Source organism: Lytechinus pictus, chromosome 1, assembly GCF_037042905.1.
Source record: "Lytechinus pictus isolate F3 Inbred chromosome 1, Lp3.0, whole genome shotgun sequence".
NCBI lineage: Eukaryota > Metazoa > Echinodermata > Echinoidea > Temnopleuroida > Toxopneustidae > Lytechinus > Lytechinus pictus.
The window spans coordinates 43,601,006-43,624,321 of NC_087245.1; the positions used below are offsets into that span (position 1 = coordinate 43,601,006).

The window sequence follows — 23,316 nt, forward strand, 5'->3', positions numbered from 1 at the left end:
ATTCACTGTTGAGCTATATGCAGGTAGGATATGTGTACATCCATATAGTGAATATAACATGTATGAGTAACACATTAAAATGGGTCATCGCATAGAAAATAGGCATTTTCAATGCATTTCTTTGTGAAAGTGTACTCGTACAGATATAAAAGATAGCAAAGTAGCTATTTCTGAAAATAACATTCATAGGTCATATGATATAGGTTTCCTGATCCTGATTACAACAGGAAGGCAAAGATATTCGTTCGACCCAACCCATTCGATTTTTTTTTTCAATTTGATATTGCCAATTGACAAAAGTGGCACTGAATATAATTGACAATCTAACACTGATTCTAGAAATGGTAACTACTGAACTTCCTTTCCCCAAATTGGGAAGATATATCAATGACCTTGGAACTATTTTTGAGTGGCGGAAGAATTAGGGCTATTTTACTGTTTCAGTTGATAAATTTGATCCCATATCATAGTTATCTTCATAAATGGCGATTTATTTTTAAAATGAGCCGGCTAGTACGATACCCTTCTCTGGTCAGATATGGAATGTCAGATAATATATATCCTATCCAATGGTAGTAAACATTTGATCCTCACTTTTCAAAAGTGCCATTTTAACACACAAGTCTATGGGAATGTTTTACGCGTGTGACACACTTATTGCTCTATTGGGAATCCCAGTGATGTCATTGCGGTTTTATACTTCCGCACCATCTAACACCCGAGTCTCCTTGTCAACAGCAAGACTGCAAGCCGTGTAATCCTATGTAATTCTCTACTAGTACTTGAATTACAATATGGTAGGCGCTACATGCTATATAACGGCATGAGTACTGTATCTTCATTATAACTCCGTGCTCAGAGGAGTCACCTTCTAAAATCATTAATGTGAGTATGGTTATCTTATTTCTCTCTCGCCAAGTCTTATTGCCACAAAGCTAGTTATCCAGAAATTGTAATGTGTACTAGCCATGCACAATGTGATTTATCAAGTATTACACAAAACGTAATCGGGTCGTTAATAGTGTTATGGCCCCTTTATGTATTGACAATATGTTATTTGCCAATTATGTGTCGTTTTTGTATCAATGGATTTTTAGAGTTATTGACAACGTATGTTACTATGGTTACGGCAAAATTAATTTTGAAGGGGAAAGACACGAAGTAAAGAAAAATGTATAGAATCCGATAATAACATTTTCATGAATATAGGTATATTTACCCAGGGTAGCCACTTCAGTTCCGAAAGCTGTTTTCCCGTCCCAGCGGGCCCTGCTATTATTATTACCCCGGCTTTAGCTGAGCTGCCTAGGCGCTAGCTGTCTAGGCGATGATTAGCAAGAATTATTTATTTTATTTCTTCTTAATTACACGTTAAATTATTAATACTCCTTAAACTACTTAATAGCCAACGGAGGAGAATTATATAAATAATATATTTAAACAATTTTATGGGTTAAGAAGAAGAAAGTCAGTGGGATTTTTATTGCTGTGTATTTATTTATGTTTCTCTACAATATAGGAAGAAGATTCCTATATTGACTAGTACAAAAAACAGACTGCTACGTGACACGAGTTGGATGTTTCGTTAGAAGAAACAAAGATTGAAACATATTATCAAACATATTATAACTGTGGGGCCCCTTTATCAATCAGTTTCATAACTGAAAATGTTACCCTGCGTAACAAACTAAAATAAATGAATAAGTATAAATTACATTTAGCAGGTTAAGACAAAAGTTAAAAGATAGGCCTATACATGTACTTTAATGACATTCATCAAATTCATGTTGAAGCTACCAAAACCCTTTTGTCTGATCCATTTTCTCAATGTTTATAGTCAGAGAGGGTTCTGATTTGTATTGCTCTGAGATTAAAACGTGGATAAAAAAAATAGTAGTTTCCTTGCCATTTTTAAATTTGTTTTAGATAAAAGGATGATATATAATTCACATTTTTTTTTATTAATCAGAGCCCGATCAGCCTTCTACCATTACCCATAGACATGCCAAAATGACGATTATACCGATAGTGATACTACTCTTTACATCCTGTTTTCCAGGTAGGACTATCAAACCCGTTTGTTTTTGGACATTAATCATAAAAGCACGACTGAGTAAAGTCCATTTAACGGATAGACTTAAGAAGTTAAGCGTTCTTGTTATGTTATGATGATATAGAAAATAAGTACATAAAATCTCGTCGAAACTATTCCCTGATTTTTACTCATTATTTTAAGTAAACGTACTTCTTGAATTTCATAATCAGATAAATGGATATTATAACCTGGAAGTAAACTTTCTTTCTATAAAGAGTAAAAAGTATGCGCTTGAATACTGCTACATCGTGTACATTGGGGGAATACGAAATCATTGATTTATTAACCTTATTTCTGGGATATTTCGTGGTCACCATATATGACAGATCATCACTTCATATTTTTTATCTGAATTGTCTTATTCATTATTAAATCATCTATCGTTATCTGGTTATCATCATTAGTTGCTGCTAATGCCTCAAAATCAGTCAGCCAAGTCAATTTGTTATCTATTATATCAGAGTACATGTAAAGGTGCCCTGCTTTTTTTTGCAATTCTTTAAAGTCAAAGTCCACCCCGGAAAATGTTTTATTTTAATAAAAAAATAAATCTATGTAACTCTGAAATTTCATCAGAATCGGATGTAAAATAAGAAAGTTATAACATTTTAAAGTTTCGCTTATTTTTCACAAAACAGTGATATGCACAACCCAAGAACATGGAAATAAGACATTCGATGATGTTCCTCACTCACTATTTATTTTGTTTTTATTGTTTGAATTATACAAGAGGCCTATTTCATTTTTTTATAGATTTGACAATAAGGAACAACTTTACTGAACCATATAGTATTAAACAATGCTAATTCGGCATGTTCAGGGAGGAATTAATCGTTTTTCACTTGACAATGGGGAGAAAATTAGAATATTCCATATTTCATATCATAAAATACAAAATAAATAGTGAGTAGATGACTTCATTAGTCTCCTTTTTTGCATTCCGAACAGGATGTGCATATATTAACTGTTTTGTGAAATTAAGCGAAACTTTATTTTACATCCGATTTTGATGAAATTTTCAGTGTTATGCTTGTTGGATTTTATTAAAATAAACTTTTTATTGATTTTGTTAAAGGACTTGTCCTTTATGGTTGAATTTCAAATCGGAATGCAAATACAGCGATTGGAATGTCCAGGGCCTACCGTATCATCCCTTATCAACCTTATGCAAACCTACATTAGTATGAAATCCCTGTTTTATATGCATTAAATAGGTTTGCATTAAAACTCCCCAAGTGTAATCAATTAGTTTGCTAAAATCAATTTGTCAATTATTTTTAGAAATGAATATGGCATTGGACCCAAAGTTGATAGCGAGTATTTCTTCAATTGTCAACGCACTTGCGAATGAAGAAGGACAGGTATGTGTATACCCTATTTGACCTAGGGTGTTGGTTTTTTTTTTGCTTTGTTTTGTTTTATTTCATTTCAAATTATGCTCATGCTTTAATTTACTTATTATTTCACATATGTACAATTTGTATTATTACGATGATAATCGTAACGATGGTAATAATACAAACAAGAAATAATATAATGTAAATAATTCTAAAATGAACTAGATTTTAATTCGTCATGCGGACGAATTAGGTGGTCTGTCGTATAGATAGATAAACAGGAAAAAAATATTTAAACAGATATTAGATTGAAAAATAGATAGACAAACAGATTTACATAATCAAACAGATACATACAAGAAAGATAATTATATTAGATGGATGGAGTGATGGATGGAGAGATAAATTATAGGTGGTTATATTAATAAAACATAGACATATAAAGATAGATATAGAGAGACAGACATATAGATAGAGAGACAGACATATAGATAGATAGAGAGACAGACTTATAGATAGAGAGATAGATTGATAGATATATAGATATATAGATAGATAGAGAGATGATTGGTGGTTATATTAATAAAACATATATAAACATATAGATAGAAAGAGAGACAGACAGATAGATAGATAGACAGATAGATAGACAGACATATATATAGATAGAGAGACAGACATATCATGAAGCTATTACGAGCTATCTCGTAATAGCTTCATGCTGCGTGGTCCTATCGCGTTATGTAAGCGGGCTCTAACTTTCGCCTGGCGGCTCGCCAATTGATGTTAGATATCGTTCCTTCGCCCGAAGGAAGCGATAACAAAGGATTAAGAGAGAAATTGGAAGATGGTTCTCCTTCTCGTGATAGCTTCATGGATAGATAGACAGACATATAGATAGACAAACATATAGATAGACAGAGAGACAGAAATATAGATAGATAGAGAGACAGACATATAGATATATATATAGATAGATAGATAGATAGATAGATAGATAGATAGATAGATAGACATATAGATAGATACAGAGACAGACATATAGATTGATAGAGATCGAGACAGAGATAGATAGAGAGACAGACATATAGATGAATAGAGAGACAGACATATAGATAGATAGATAGATAGATAGACAGATAGATAGATAGATAGAGAGACAGACAGACAGATAGATAGATAGATATATAGATAGATAGATAGATAGAGACAGGCAGATGGATGGATAGATAGATAGACATATCTAAACAGATAGATACATATATATTAGACAGAGAGAGAGAGAGAGAGATAAACAGACAGATAGATATACAATGTAGGTAGATAGACAGACAGACATATGGATAGATAGAGAGAGAGGGACGTATTCAAACAGAAAGATATATATTAGACAGAGAGATAGATATGTCATGTAGGTAGATAGACAGACAGATAAATAGATATGATATAAAAAAGTAATTATAATCTGTTTTATTTTGCAATATTTTAGCTATTATTTGTTAGAATTCTTATAATTGATCGTGGGCAAGATTACGAAAGACCATTAGTGCCACGGAGAAAAAAAAACACTATTTCTACTAATCTGTTATAACAGATTACGGTATTTCTACTAATCTGTTTAAACAGATTATAATCTGTTATAACAGATTACGGTATTTCTACTAATCTGTTATAACAGATTACGGTATTTCTACTAATCTGTTATAACAGATTACGGTATTTCTACTAATCTGTTATAACAGATTACGGTATTTCTACTAATCTGTTATAACAGATTACGATATTTCTACTAATCTGTTTAAACAGATTATAATCTGTTATAACAGATTAGTAGAAATACCGTAATCTGTTATAACAGATTAGTAGAAATACCGTAATCTGTTATAACAGATTAGTAGAAATACCGTAATCTGTTATAACAGATTATAATCTGTTTAAACAGATTAGTAGAAATATCGTAATCTGTTATAACAGATTAGTAGAAATACCGTAATCTGTTATAACAGATTAGTAGAAATACCGTAATCTGTTATAACAGATTAGTAGAAATACCGTAATCTGTTATAACAGATTATAATCTGTTTAAACAGATTAGTAGAAATATCGTAATCTGTTATAACAGATAAGTAGAAATACCGTAATCTGTTATAACAGATTAGTAGAAATACCGTAATCTGTTATAACAGATTAGTAGAAATACCGTAATCTGTTATAACAGATTAGTAGAAATACCGTAATCTGTTATAACAGATTATAATCTGTTTAAACAGATTAGTAGAAATATTGTAATCTGTTATAACAGATTAGTAGAAATACCGTAATCTGTTATTACAGATTATAATCTGTTTAAACAGATTAGTAGAAATACCGTAATCTGTTATAACAGATTAGTAGAAATACCGTAATCTGTTATAACAGATTAGTAGAAATAGTATTTTTTTTTCTCCGTGGCACTAATGGTCTTTCGTACAAGATAGCTAAAAAAAAAAAAAAAAAAAAAAAAATCATGTTCACCCGCGGACTCGAACCCCTGCCTGCATGATGGAATGAGAAGTAAGTCTGACGCCTAACCGATTGAGCTAGAATATTTCCCATAGACTTAACACGTAAGCAAAACACCAGAATCTCAAATCCAATCTTGCAAGTGAATTACGGGCATGATCCCGACATCTGATCGGAAAATGAAGGAAACGCAACCGAAAGCTTAGAATCTCAGCTACAACATACTAAAAGCTCAGGGATAACTAGCAACAAAAATTGGAGATATGGCTTACGAAATAGAAGAATGTAGAATCTAGTTTTGAGAAAAAGTCATGTCCCATAGAGATTACACGCAAAATGAGTAAAAATGACATGCCATTATTATTTGCAATTTTTGAGGATGATCTGTTTATCAAAATGAAAAATAAAGGCAATAACTCAGAAAGAGTAAGAACTAAGCTACAACATATCAAAAATTGGGTGAAAATAGACCAATATTCACGGAGTTAGAGCAAGATTTGCATAATTATAATGACGTCATAATAGGCAAAATGGATTTTTTGACTTCCGACGCCATTTTGATGACGTCATAATATAATTGAGGGTCAAATGAGACATGAAATTATATCTCTAGTTCATACTCTATCAAAATATGAAAAAAAAAATGGGGGTCCCCACGCGTTCTGAAGAGCTACAGCGGATTTTCTATAGGCATGTTTTTGCCCATATATGGCCTATAGTGAGAGCTCGCGCGCACACGTGCTGCAAACTTTAACGGGTGTTAATTTCCTTATTAATGGTCGTAGAAGGTTGATCAAGGTATCAAATTGCTCAAAATTATATGATCCATGCAATGAAATAAAAAAACCGGTGTTTCTGAGTTGCATTCAAGGCGTTACGCGCGGAAACGCGCGCGCATACGTTTGCGCGCGCAATTTTTTGAAATGCTTAAAATGACCTAAAACGTACTCTGTTTTGGTCAAAAAGTGATTTTTAGCATTTTAAAATTTTGACGCGCGCGTACGCGCGCGTCGTGACCTTCAGGTGACCTTTGATGACATGACCTGATGACCCTTGATCTGAAGTTTATGTCATGTGAATTTGATTTATTTTTGATAATTGATAATGGAGATATGATTGATAATGTGATTTTACAAAATGGCGTCTAGATGACGTCATGATGACGTCATGACATTAAGATTCTTGCAGAATTGAGGTCTTATTGATGTTGATATGTGCTGATATTTTGATGATTATTGAATATGAACTTTCTGAGATTTGCTGTCCACAAGAAATGGAGGAAATAAAAATAAGAAATAAAAATAATAAATAACTAGATATTTAATTCGTCATTGGGACGAATTAGGTGGTCTGTCAGTCAACTTGTCAATCATAATCATGAATATTATCATAATTATCATGATGGTCATCAGTAGCATAATCATGTCATTATCATGATCCTTTTGCTAAAAAAAAGTGCATAGGAAATGGAAATAATCTGTGATAATGATAATCATGATTATAATAGTGAAGTATTAAATGAAGTAATAAAATTCAGTTGATGTTTGAATTGATAATTAAGAAGATAATGGTGATGATAATGATAATGATGGTGATGATGATGATGATGATGGTGATAGTGATGATGATGATAATGATTATGATGATGATAATGATTATGATGATAATGATTATGATGATGATAATGATAATTTAGAAATTTTATTTTATTGACAACTTTGATCATGAGAACTAAATAAGCACTCTTGAAATTTAAATAATTGAACATGTGTCAAAGCTATGTAAAGCTCCCTCCCCAATTTAGTCTTTGATGTCAAGTTTATCATCACTCTAAACAAAAGACTTCCAAGAATTGAGTGACTCCTCACCACTCGTGCACTTATTTGAAAGAGAAAGGTTTATGAACCATTGCCTGTCAGTCTCATTGTCTACCACGCAAATCCCTGCCCATGAATGCTTCAGACCCTTTAATTTGTTGACTGTGAATCAGTACCTTTGTCAGAGAAGAGACCACCTGGAGGACATTAGCACCCGTAAATAATGTAATTAAAGTCTGTCCTGGGTCACTTTGAATAAAGTTGTTTATTATCATCCGAACAATTTTATTGTTATCATGGCAAATCATTTGAATAATAGAAAAAATATGGAAAAAATCCAAGGATAATTTAAAAAAAAAAAAAAGTGGGGAAGGTCGAGACTTAATACAATGAGGGACAAAATGATGTCAAAAATGGGAAAAATGAAGTACTTGTCCTTTAACGCACCTCTTTTACGTTTCCTTTTTCCCCGCTTTTATTGGGGGGGGGGGGCGGAGGAGTACTTTCTTTTTTTATCACTAAAGTGTAAAGGCGGTGCTCCCTTGCCTTTAATCACTTATAATGATGATCATGATAATGACAGCGATGACAATTATTTTAGACCATGTACCTGATCCTCTGTTCCCCTTTCCCCCTTTTTTTCCTTTCTTTTCCAAAAAAAATCTACTGTTGTTTTACAACTGATGGAACAACATAAAGTATGAATTTTTCTTTAAAAAGCAACGAACAATTCCATTGTGATTAGTGGTATACCGCCATCTTGAGACGTCATCACCACTTATATCAGAAGTTAATTGCATGGGCGTTGTGACGTGCGCCTGTAATCTAAGCTACATTGAGGAAGTTATAAATTGCTGCAGATGTTCGAGGTTCGGGCCCTAGTCACGTCTATCGGACGTTGACGTTAAAGGTCGGTCTCGGGCGTAAATAATCATATCTGATTGATACACGTCTGTATAAACTTAATTACACACGCACACACATAATGATAAGCTGGAATGTTGAGATATTTGTGCTACCTTGATAAACATACTTGGAAAATGAGAACCATATTAAAGACAATTATGATGATGAATATGTTGATAATCATGGCAATAATGAAAAAAGGGATTGTGATGATGATAAAAATACAGAAGATATGCTGAAAGAGGAAAGTCGACCATGATCTATCATTTCTATTTTCCTCTTTTATTTGTTTCTTTTCTCTCTTTTTCAACGGACTTCATTGGTGGTTGGTAGGAGGCTTTTGCCCCAAACCTTTGATGATGGCAAAAATATCATAAAATGATACGGCGATGATAATTTTCGGGAAAAATTGATAGTGACAGATCAGAATAAACTAAGATTAATGATAAATACAACGCAGCTTGTGACCATGATAAAATTGGTAATGATGGTGATGATGGTAATGTTAAAAACAAAGAGAAACAGAGAAAGAAAAATCTTTCCTCTTTTAACCTCTCTCTCTCTCTCTGTCTGTCTGTCTCTCTTTCTCTCTCTCTGTCTCTCTGTCTCTCTCTCTCTCTCTCTCTGTAATATGTTTATTATGATGATCATGATCATTAATATGCTCATGACCATTTGATATTACCAGAGATAAGCAACATAACGATCATCATTATGATCATACATAACATCATTATTATCAGCATGGTCATCAACAGCATCATCAGGATCACTATCATAATCCATGTGATTAAAATGAACATAGGAAATGAACATAATCAAGAAAGATGGTGGTATAGGCATTAGATACGTAAAAAAGGCTTGATACTGAGAAATTATATGAAAAACATGGAAAATGACCTTTAAAATGGTTATTTATTGCAATATGTGTACCTATATACATTCCAATGGACATAAGAAATAAGGTGAAAAAAAGAATAACAAAGAAAAAAAAAGTTGCAGGAGTCGGACTCGAACCCCTGCCTGCATGATGGAATGAGAAGTAAGTCTGACGCCTAACCGATTGAGCTAGAATATTTCCCATAGACTTAACACGTAAGCAAAACACCAGAATCTCAAATCCAATCTTGCAAGTGAATTACGGGCATGATCCCGACATCTGATCGGAAAATGAAGGAAACGCAACCGAAAGCTTAGAATCTCAGCTACAACATACTAAAAGCTCAGGGATAACTAGCAACAAAAATTGGAGATATGGCTTACGAAATAGAAGAATGTAGAATCTAGTTTTGAGAAAAAGTCATGTCCCATAGAGATTACACGCAAAATGAGTAAAAATGACATGCCATTATTATTTGCAATTTTTGAGGATGATTTGTCTATCAAATTGAAAAATAAAGGCAATAACTCAGAAAGAGTAAGAACTAAGCTACAACATATCAAAAATTGGGTGAAAATTGACCAATATTCACGGAGTTAGAGCAAGATTTGCATAATTATAATGACGTCATAATAGGCAAAATGGATTTTTTGAATTCCGACGCCATTTTGATGACGTCATAATATAATTGAGGGTCAAATGAGACATGAAATTATATCTCTAGTTCATACTCTATCAAAATATGAAAAAAAAATTGGGGGTCCCCATGCGTTCTGAAGAGCTACAGCGGATTTTCTATAGGCATGTTTTTGCCCATATATGGCCTATAGTGAGAGCTCGCGCGCACACGTGCTGCAAACTTTAACGGGTGTTAATTTCCTTATTAATGGTCGTAGAAGGTTGATCAAGGTATCAAATTGCTCAAAATTATATGATCAATGCAATGAAATAAAAAAAACGGTGTTTCTGAGTTGCATTCAAGGCGTTACGCGCGGAAACGTGCGCGCATACGTTTGCGCGCGCAATTTTTTGAAATGCTTAAAATGACCTAAAACGTACTCTGTTTTGGTCAAAAAGTGATTTTTAGCATTTTAAAATTTTGACGCGCGCGTACGCGCGCGTCGTGACCTTCAGGTGACCTTTGATGACATGACCTGATGACCTTTGATCTGAAGTTTATGTCATGTGAATTTGATTTATTTTTGATAATTGATAATGGAGATATGATTGATAATGTGATTTTACAAAATGGCGTCTAGATGACGTCATGATGACGTCATGACATTAAGATTCTTGCAGAATTGAGGTCTTATTGATGTTGATATGTGGTGATATTTTGATGATTATTGAATATGAACTTTCTGAGATTTGCTGTCCACAAGAAATGGAGGAAATAAAAATAAGAAATAAAAATAAATAATAAATAAAGAAAGAAAATTCGGACAAACATAAGAGGTGATCTGTCATAGACAGACCACCTAATTATAGTAGATGGATGGAGTGATGGATGGAGAGATCAATTATAGGTGGTTATATTAATAAAACATAGACATATAGATAGATAGAGACACAGACATATAGATAGATAGAGAGACAGACTTATAGATCGATAGATTGATTGATAGATATATAGATAGATAGAGAGAGAGAGAGATGATTGGTGGTTATATTAATAAAACATAGATAAACATATAGATAGAAAGAGAGACAGACAGATAGATAGATAGACAGATAGATCTAGACAGACATATAGATAGAGAGACAGACATATCATGAAGCTATTACGAGCTATCTCGTAAGAGACAGACATATAGATTGATAGAGAGACCGAGATAGATAGAGAGACAGACATATAGATGAATAGAGAGACAGACATATAGATAGATAGATAGATAGATAGACAGATAGATAGATAGATAGAGAGACAGACAGACAGATAGATAGATAGATATATAGATAGATAGATAGATAGATAGAGACAGGCAGATGGATGGATAGATAGATAGACATATCTAAACAGATAGATACATATATATTAGACAGAGAGAGAGAGAGAGATAAACAGACAGATAGATATACAATGTAGGTAGATAGACAGACAGACATATGGATAGATAGAGAGAGAGGGACGTATTCAAACAGAAAGATATATATTAGACAGAGAGATAGATATGTCATGTAGGTAGATAGACAGACAGATAAATAGATATGATATAAAAAAGTAATTATAATCTGTTTTATTTTGCAATATTTTAGCTATTATTTGTTAGAATTCTTATAATTGATCGTGGGCAAGATAGCTAAAAAAAAAAAAAAAAAAAAAAAAATCATGTTCACCCGCGGACTCGAACCCCTGCCTGCATGATGGAATGAGAAGTAAGTCTGACGCCTAACCGATTGAGCTAGAATATTTCCCATAGACTTAACACGTAAGCAAAACACCAGAATCTCAAATCCAATCTTGCAAGTGAATTACGGGCATGATCCCGACATCTGATCGGAAAATGAAGGAAACGCAACCGAAAGCTTAGAATCTCAGCTACAACATACTAAAAGCTCAGGGATAACTAGCAACAAAAATTGGAGATATGGCTTACGAAATAGAAGAATGTAGAATCTAGTTTTGAGAAAAAGTCATGTCCCATAGAGATTACACGCAAAATGAGTAAAAATGACATGCCATTATTATTTGCAATTTTTGAGGATGATTTGTCTATCAAAATGAAAAATAAAGGCAATAACACAGAAAGAGTAAGAACTAAGCTACAACATATCAAAAATTGGGTGAAAATTGACCAATATTCACGGAGTTAGAGCAAGATTTGCATAATTATAATGACGTCATAATAGGCAAAATGGATTTTTTGAATTCCGACGCCATTTTGATGACGTCATAATATAATTGAGGGTCAAATGAGACATGAAATTATATTTCTAGTTCATACTCTATCAAAATATGAAAAAAAAATTGGGGGTCCCCATGCGTTCTGAAGAGCTACAGCGGATTTTCTATAGGCATGTTTTTGCCCATATATGGCCTATAGTGAGAGCTCGCGCGCACACGTGCTGCAAACTTTAACGGGTGTTAATTTCCTTATTAATGGTCGTAGAAGGTTGATCAAGGTATCAAATTGCTCAAAATTATATGATCAATGCAATGAAATAAAAAAAACGGTGTTTCTGAGTTGCATTCAAGGCGTTACGCGCGGAAACGCGCGCGCATACGTTTGCGCGCGCAATTTTTTGAAATGCTTAAAATGACCTAAAACGTACTCTGTTTTGGTCAAAAAGTGATTTTTAGCATTTTAAAATTTTGACGCGCGCGTACGCGCGCGTCGTGACCTTCAGGTGACCTTTGATGACATGACCTGATGACCCTTGATCTGAAGTTTATGTCATGTGAATTTGATTTATTTTTGATATTTGATAATGGAGATATGATTGATAATGTGATTTTACAAAATGGCGTCTAGATGACGTCATGATGACGTCATGACATTAAGATTCTTGCAGAATTGAGGTCTTATTGATGTTGATATGTGCTGATATTTTGATGATTATTGAATATGAACTTTCTGAGATTTGCTGTCCACAAGAAATGGAGGAAATAAAAATAAGAAATAAGAAATAATAAACTAGATTTTAATTCGTCATGCGGACGAATTAGGTGGTCTGTCGTATAGATAGATAAACAGGAAAAAAATATTTAAACAGATATTAGATTGAAAAATAGATAGACAAACAGATTTACATAATCAAACAGATACATACAAGAAAGATAATTATATTAGATGGATGGAGTGATGGATGGAGAGATAAATTATAGGTGGTTATATTAATAAAACATAGACATATAAAGATAGATATAGAGAGACAGACATATAGATAGAGAGACAGACATATAGATAGATAGAGAGACAGACTTATAGATAGAGAGATAGATTGATAGATATATAGATATATAGATAGATAGAGAGATGATTGGTGGTTATATTAATAAAACATATATAAACATATAGATAGAAAGAGAGACAGACAGATAGATAGATAGACAGATAGATAGACAGACATATATATAGATAGAGAGACAGACATATCATGAAGCTATTACGAGCTATCTCGTAATAGCTTCATGCTGCGTGGTCCTATCGCGTTATGTAAGCGGGCTCTAACTTTCGCCTGGCGGCTCGCCAATTGATGTTAGATATCGTTCCTTCGCCCGAAGGAAGCGATAACAAAGGATTAAGAGAGAAATTGGAAGATGGTTCTCCTTCTCGTGATAGCTTCATGGATAGATAGACAGACATATAGATAGACAAACATATAGATAGACAGAGAGACAGAAATATAGATAGATAGAGAGACAGACATATAGATAGATATATAGATAGATAGATAGATAGATAGATAGACATATAGATAGATACAGAGACAGACATATAGATTGATAGAGATCGAGACAGAGATAGATAGAGAGACAGACATATAGATGAATAGAGAGACAGACATATAGATAGATAGATAGATAGATAGACAGATAGATAGATAGATAGAGAGACAGACAGACAGATAGATAGATAGATATATAGATAGATAGATAGATAGAGACAGGCAGATGGATGGATAGATAGATAGACATATCTAAACAGATAGATACATATATATTAGACAGAGAGAGAGAGAGAGAGATAAACAGACAGATAGATATACAATGTAGGTTGATAGACAGACAGACATATGGATAGATAGAGAGAGAGGGACATATTCAAACAGATAGATATATATTAGACAGAGAGATAGATATGTCATGTAGGTAGATAGACAGACAGATAAATAGATATGATATAAAAAAGTAATTATAATCTGTTTTATTTTGCAATATTTTAGCTATTATTTGTTAGAATTCTTATAATTGATCGTGGGCAAGATAGCTAAAAAAAAAAAAAAAAAAAAAAAAATCATGTTCACCCGCGGACTCGAACCCCTGCCTGCATGATGGAATGAGAAGTAAGTCTGACGCCTAACCGATTGAGCTAGAATATTTCCCATAGACTTAACACGTAAGCAAAACACCAGAATCTCAAATCCAATCTTGCAAGTGAATTACGGGCATGATCCCGACATCTGATCGGAAAATGAAGGAAACGCAACCGAAAGCTTAGAATCTCAGCTACAACATACTAAAAGCTCAGGGATAACTAGCAACAAAAATTGGAGATATGGCTTACGAAATAGAAGAATGTAGAATCTAGTTTTGAGAAAAAGTCATGTCCCATAGAGATTACACGCAAAATGAGTAAAAATGACATGCCATTATTATTTGCAATTTTTGAGGATGATTTGTCTATCAAAATGAAAAATAAAGGCAATAACTCAGAAAGAGTAAGAACTAAGCTACAACATATCAAAAATTGGGTGAAAATTGACCAATATTCACGGAGTTAGAGCAAGATTTGCATAATTATAATGACGTCATAATAGGCAAAATGGATTTTTTGAATTCCGACGCCATTTTGATGACGTCATAATATAATTGAGGGTCAAATGAGACATGAAATTATATCTCTAGTTCATACTCTATCAAAATATGAAAAAAAAATTGGGGGTCCCCATGCGTTCTGAAGAGCTACAGCGGATTTTTCTATAGGCATGTTTTTGCCCATATATGGCCTATAGTGAGAGCTCGCGCGCACACGTGCTGCAAACTTTAACGGGTGTTAATTTCCTTATTAATGGTCGTAGAAGGTTGATCAAGGTATCAAATTGCTCAAAATTATATGATCAATGCAATGAAATAAAAAAAAACGGTGTTTCTGAGTTGCATTGAGGCGTTACGCGCGGAAACGCGCGCGCATACGTTTGCGCGCGCAATTTTTTGAAATGCTTAAAATGACCTAAAACGTACTCTGTTTTGGTCAAAAAGTGATTTTTAGCATTTTAAAATTTTGACGCGCGCGTACGCGCGCGTCGTGACCTTCAGGTGACCTTTGATGACATGACCTGATGACCCTTGATCTGAAGTTTATGTCATGTGAATTTGATTTATTTTTGATATTTGATAATGGAGATATGATTGATAATGTGATTTTACAAAATGGCGTCTAGATGACGTCATGATGACGTCATGACATTAAGATTCTTGCAGAATTGAGGTCTTATTGATGTTGATATGTGCTGATATTTTGATGATTATTGAATATGAACTTTCTGAGATTTGCTGTCCACAAGAAATGGAGGAAATAAAAATAAGAAATAATAAATAATAAACTAGATTTTAATTCGTCATGCGGACGAATTAGGTGGTCTGTCGTATAGATAGATAAACAGGAAAAAAATATTTAAACAGATATTAGATTGAAAAATAGATAGACAAACAGATTTACATAATCAAACAGATACATACAAGAAAGATAATTATATTAGATGGATGGAGTGATGGATGGAGAGATAAATTATAGGTGGTTATATTAATAAAACATAGACATATAAAGATAGATATAGAGAGACAGACATATAGATAGAGAGACAGACATATAGATAGATAGAGAGACAGACTTATAGATAGAGAGATAGATTGATAGATATATAGATAGATAGAGAGATGATTGGTGGTTATATTAATAAAACATATATAAACATATAGATAGAAAGAGAGACAGACAGACAGATAGATAGACAGATAGATAGACAGACATATATATAGATAGAGAGACAGACATATCATGAAGCTATTACGAGCTATCTCGTAATAGCTTTATGCTGCGTGGTCCTATCGCGTTATGTAAGCGGGCTCTAACTTTCGCCTGGCGGCTCGCCAATTGATGTTAGATATCGTTCCTTCGCCCGAAGGAAGCGATAACAAAGGATTAAGAGAGAAATTGGAAGATGGTTCTCCTTCTCGTGATAGCTTCATGGATAGATAGACAGACATATAGATAGACAAACATATAGATAGACAGAGAGACAGAAATATAGATAGATAGAGAGACAGACATATAGATAGATATATAGATAGACAGATAGATAGATAGATAGATAGATAGATAGACATATAGATAGATACAGAGACAGACATATAGATTGATAGAGATCGAGACAGAGATAGATAGAGAGACAGACATATAGATGAATAGAGAGACAGACATATAGATAGATAGATAGATAGATAGACAGATAGATAGATAGATAGAGAGACAGACAGACAGATAGATAGATAGATATATAGATAGATAGATAGATAGAGACAGGCAGATGGATGGATAGATAGATAGACATATCTAAACAGATAGATACATATATATTAGACAGAGAGAGAGAGAGAGAGATAAACAGACAGATAGATATACAATGTAGGTAGATAGACAGACAGACATATGGATAGATAGAGAGAGAGGGACGTATTCAAACAGAAAGATATATATTAGACAGAGAGATAGATATGTCATGTAGGTAGATAGACAGACAGATAAATAGATATGATATAAAAAAGTAATTATAATCTGTTTTATTTTGCAATATTTTAGCTATTATTTGTTAGAATTCTTATAATTGATCGTGGGCAAGATAGCTAAAAAAAAAAAAAAAAAAAAAAAATCATGTTCACCCGCGGACTCGAACCCCTGCCTGCATGATGGAATGAGAAGTAAGTCTGACGCCTAACCGATTGAGCTAGAATATTTCCCATAGACTTAACACGTAAGCAAAACACCGGAATCTCAAATCCAATCTTGCAAGTGAATTACGGGCATGATCCCGACATCTGATCGGAAAATGAAGGAAACGCAACCGAAAGCTTAGAATCTCAGCTACAACATACTAAAAGCTCAGGGATAACTAGCAACAAAAATTGGAGATATGGCTTACGAAATAGAAGAATGTAGAATCTAGTTTTGAGAAAAAGTCATGTCCCATAGAGATTACACGCAAAATGAGTAAAAATGACATGCCATTATTATTTGCAATTTTTGAGGATGATTTGTCTATCAAAATGAAAAATAAAGGCAATAACTCAGAAAGAGTAAGAACTAAGCTACAACATATCAAAAATTGGGTGAAAATTGACCAATATTCACGGAGTTAGAGCAAGATTTGCATAATTATAATGACGTCATAATAGGCAAAATGGATTTTTTGAATTCCGACGCCATTTTGATGACGTCATAATATACTTGAGGGTCAAATGAGACATGAAATTATATCTCTAGTTCATACTCTATCAAAATATGAAAAAAAAAATGGGGGTCCCCATGCGTTCTGAAGAGCTACAGCGGATTTTCTATAGGCATGTTTTTGCCCATATATGGCCTATAGTGAGAGCTCGCGCGCACACGTGCTGCAAACTTTAACGGGTGTTAATTTCCTTATTAATGGTCGTAGAAGGTTGATCAAGGTATCAAATTGCTCAAAATTATATGATCAATGCAATGAAATAAAAAAAAACGGTGTTTCTGAGTTGCATTGAGGCGTTACGCGCGGAAACGCGCGCGCATACGTTTGCGCGCGCAATTTTTTGAAATGCTTAAAATGACCTGAAACGTACTCTGTTTTGGTCAAAAAGTGATTTTTAGCATTTTTAAATTTTGACGCGCGCGTACGCGCGCGTCGTGACCTTCAGGTGACCTTTGATGACATGACCTGATGACCCTTGATCTAAAGTTTATGTCATGTAAATTTGATTGATTTTTGATAATTGATAATGGAGATATGATTGATAATGTGATTTTACAAAATGGCGTCTAGATGACGTCATGATGACGTCATGACATTAAGATTCTTGCAGAATTGAGGTCTTATTGATGTTGATATGTGCTGATATTTTGATGATTATTGAATATGAACTTTCTGAGATTTGCTGTCCACAAGAAATGGAGGAAATAAAAATAAGAAATAAATAAAAATAAAGAAAGAAAATTCGGACAAACATAAGAGGTGATCTGTCATAGACAGACCACCTAATAATAAAGAAAGAAAATTCGGACAAACATAATAGGTGATCTGTCATAGACAGACCACCTAACTAGATTTTAATTCGTCATGCGGACGAATTAGGTGGTCTGTCGTATAGATAGATAAACAGGAAAAAAATATTTAAACAGATATTAGATTGAAAAATAGATAGACAAACAGATTTACATAATCAAACAGATACATACAAGAAAGATAACTAGATTTTAATTCGTCATGCGGACGAATTAGGTGGTCTGTCGTATAGATAGATAAACAGGAAAAAAATATTTAAACAGATATTAGATTGAAAAATAGATAGACAAACATATTTACATAATCAAACAGATACATACAAGAAAGATAATTATATTAGATGGATGGAGTGATGGATGGAGAGATAAATTATAGGTGGTTATATTAATAAAACATAGACATATATAGATAGATATAGAGAGACAGACATATAGATAGAGAGACAGACATATAGATAGATAGAGAGACAGACTTATAGATAGAGAGATAGATTGATAGATATATAGATATATAGATAGATAGAGAGATGATTGGTGGTTATATTAATAAAACATATATAAACATATAGATAGAAAGAGAGACAGACAGATAGATAGATAGACAGATAGATAGACAGACATATATATAGATAGAGAGACAGACATATCATGAAGCTATTACGAGCTATCTCGTAATAGCTTCATGCTGCGTGGTCCTATCGCGTTATGTAAGCGGGCTCTAACTTTCGCCTGGCGGCTCGCCAATTGATGTTAGATATCGTTCCTTCGCCCGAAGGAAGCGATAACAAAGGATTAAGAGAGAAATTGGAAGATGGTTCTCCTTCTCGTGATAGCTTCATGGATAGATAGACAGACATATAGATAGACAGAGAGACAGAAATATAGATAGATAGAGAGACAGACATATAGATAGATATATAGATAGATAGATAGATAGATAGATAGATAGATAGATAGACATATAGATAGATACAGAGACAGACATATAGATTGATAGAGATCGAGACAGAGATAGATAGAGATACAGACATATAGATGAATAGAGAGACAGACATATAGATAGATAGATAGATAGATAGACAGATAGATAGATAGATAGAGAGACAGACAGACAGATAGATAGATAGATATATAGATAGATAGATAGATAGAGACAGGCAGATGGATGGATAGATAGATAGACATATCTAAACAGATAGATACATATATATTAGACAGAGAGAGAGAGAGAGAGATAAACAGACAGATAGATATACAATGTAGGTAGATAGACAGACAGACATATGGATAGATAGAGAGAGAGGGACGTATTGAAACAGAAAGATATATATTAGACAGAGAGATAGATATGTCATGTAGGTAGATAGACAGACAGATAAATAGATATGATATAAAAAAGTAATTATAATCTGTTTTATTTTGCAATATTTTAGCTATTATTTGTTAGAATTCTTATAATTGATCGTGGGCAAGATAGCTAAAAAAAAAAAAAAAAAAAAAAAAATCATGTTCACCCGCGGACTCGAACCCCTGCCTGCATGATGGAATGAGAAGTAAGTCTGACGCCTAACCGATTGAGCTAGAATATTTCCCATAGACTTAACACGTAAGCAAAACACCAGAATCTCAAATCCAATCTTGCAAGTGAATTACGGGCATGATCCCGACATCTGATCGGAAAATGAAGGAAACGCAACCGAAAGCTTAGAATCTCAGCTACAACATACTAAAAGCTCAGGGATAACTAGCAACAAAAATTGGAGATATGGCTTACGAAATAGAAGAATGTAGAATCTAGTTTTGAGAAAAAGTCATGTCCCATAGAGATTACACGCAAAATGAGTAAAAATGACATGCCATTATTATTTGCAATTTTTGAGGATGATTTGTCTATCAAAATGAAAAATAAAGGCAATAACTCAGAAAGAGTAAGAACTAAGCTACAACATATCAAAAATTGGGTGAAAATTGACCAATATTCACGGAGTTAGAGCAAGATTTGCATAATTATAATGACGTCATAATAGGCAAAATGGATTTTTTGAATTCCGACGCCATTTTGATGACGTCATAATATAATTGAGGGTCAAATGAGACATGAAATTATATCTCTAGTTCATACTCTATCAAAATATGAAAAAAAAATTGGGGGTCCCCATGCGTTCTGAAGAGCTACAGTGGATTTTCTATAGGCATGTTTTTGCCCATATATGGCCTATAGTGAGAGCTCGCGCGCACACGTGCTGCAAACTTTAACGGGTGTTAATTTCCTTATTAATGGTCGTAGAAGGTTGATCAAGGTATCAAATTGCTCAAAATTATATGATCAATGCAATGAAATAAAAAAAACGGTGTTTCTGAGTTGCATTCAAGGCGTTACGCGCGGAAACGCGCGCGCATACGTTTGCGCGCGCAATTTTTTGAAATGCTTAAAATGACCTAAAACGTACTCTGTTTTGGTCAAAAAGTGATTTTTAGCATTTTAAAATTTTGACGCGCGCGTACGCGCGCGTCGTGACCTTCAGGTGACCTTTGATGACATGACCTGATGACCCTTGATCTGAAGTTTATGTCATGTGAATTTGATTTATTTTTGATAATTGATAATGGAGATATGATTGATAATGTGATTTTACAAAATGGCGTCTAGATGACGTCATGATGACGTCATGACATTAAGATTCTTGCAGAATTGAGGTCTTATTGATGTTGATATGTGGTGATATTTTGATGATTATTGAATATGAACTTTCTGAGATTTGCTGTCCACAAGAAATGGAGGAAATAAAAATAAGAAATAAATAAAAATAAAGAAAATTCGGACAAACATAAGAGGTGATCTGTCATAGACAGACCACCTAAAAATAAATAAAAATAAAGAAAATTCGGACAAACATAAAAGGTGATCTGTCATAGACAGACCACCTAATAAATAAATAAAGAAAGAAAATTCGGACAAACATAAGAGGTGATCTGTCATAGACAGACCACCTAATAAAGAAAGAAAATTCGGACAAACATAAGAGGTGATCTGTCATAGACAGACCACCTAATAAATAAATAAATAAATAAAGAAAGAAAATTCGGACAAACATAAGAGGTGATCTGTCATAGACAGACCACCTAATTATATTAGATGGATGGAGTGATGGATGGAGAGATAAATTATAGGTGGTTATATTAATAAAACATAGACATATAAAGATAGATATAGAGAGACAGACATATAGATAGAGAGACAGACATATAGATAGATAGAGAGACAGACTTATAGATAAAGAGATAGATTGATAGATATATAGATATATAGATAGATACCCTTACAAAAAATTCCTGTAGTACTCTGTGATATGTACTGCAGGAAGTATCGCAGGAAAGTACTGCAGGAATTACGTGCACGTAATTTGGGACGGTACTACAGAAATGTACAACAGGAGTACAACAGGTCCGTGTCCTGTGATACTTCCTGTGGTAATAACCGCATAAGTATGGCAGGAAGTATGACAGGACACGATCACCACAACCGCTACAACCGCTACAACCACTACCACACTACTATTAGTACTACAGGACAGTATCACAGGATAGTATCACAGGATAGTATCACATGATAGTATGACAGGACAGTATGACAGGATAGTATGACAGGACAGTATGACAGGACAGTACTACAGGAATACCGCAGACCAGTATCACAGGGAAGTACTACAGAACAGTATCGCAGGACAGTACTACAGGAGTACCGCAGGCTTCTGGTACTGTGTCCTGTAGTACTGTCCTGTGATACTGGTCTGGTATTCCTGTAGTACTGTCCTGTGATACTGGTCTGGTATTCCTGTAGTACTGTCCTGTGATACTGGTCTGGTATTCCTGTAGTACTGTCCTGTGATACTGGTCTCGTATTCCTGTAGTACTGTCCTGTGATACTGGTCTGGTATTCCTGTAGTACTGTCCTGTGATACTATCCTGTGGTGATAAATAGTATCACAGGACAGTATGACAGGACAGTACTTTAGGAATTCCGCAGACCAGTATCACAGGAAAGTACTACAGAACAGTACTACAGGACAGTACTGCAGGAATACCAAGAGACCTTACCGCAGGACAATTCCTGCAGTACTGTCCTGTGGTATTCCTGTGATACTGATCTTTGATATCTTCTGTGGCATTATTGGTCTCATCCTGCAGCCTTCTTGTGATACTTTACTGTGGTAATCCTGCAGGGGTATTCTTGTTGATTTCCTGTGACAATCCTATGGTATTGTCCTGTAGTAGTCTGTGCGATTTTCTCACGACACCGTCCTGCACTGGTTTGTTAGGCGTAGTAGTTTGTAAGAATTTCCTGTGATCCAGCACAACAACTTTGACATCTTGACTAATGAAAAGAGGCGTGAAAAAACCCACAAATTTGCAAAGACGTTAAAAGCATATTCACATACCTTTATTATGTATGAGCTGTACTATGCACAGTATAGAACATCTTTGATATCATAAATGACTGCTAGAATAATGCAGTAACATTTCATCTTTAGGATAAGACATGTACAAAGATTTATATCCATGAACATTGAGATGCCACATGAACTACTTTCACTATTCATACATTGCTGCCATTTTGAGATCACATAAAGAAAGCTAGATTCGACCCAGAATCCTTCCCTCTAACACAACAATAAGCGATTATTATTAATACCTTGGTCACATTCCTTGACCGGTTGCCTTACGGCGAGACAAAATCAGCAGTTTTAGGTATTCCTGTACAAACCACCCACGTGTAGCTGGTAGTAGCTGGTACAAGGAT

At 34.0% G+C, this 23,316-nt stretch overlaps 1 long non-coding RNA gene across 1 annotated transcript; it reads left to right on the forward strand.

The window, feature by feature from the left end:
- Positions 1 to 489: 489 nt before the first annotated feature.
- LOC135155098 (uncharacterized) lies at positions 490 to 3,460 on the forward strand. The gene is made up of 3 exons (XR_010294448.1): positions 490 to 885; positions 1,970 to 2,059; positions 3,377 to 3,460. It is a non-coding gene; the product is annotated as an uncharacterized LOC135155098 (long non-coding RNA).
- The last annotated feature ends 19,856 nt before the right edge of the window (positions 3,461 to 23,316 follow it).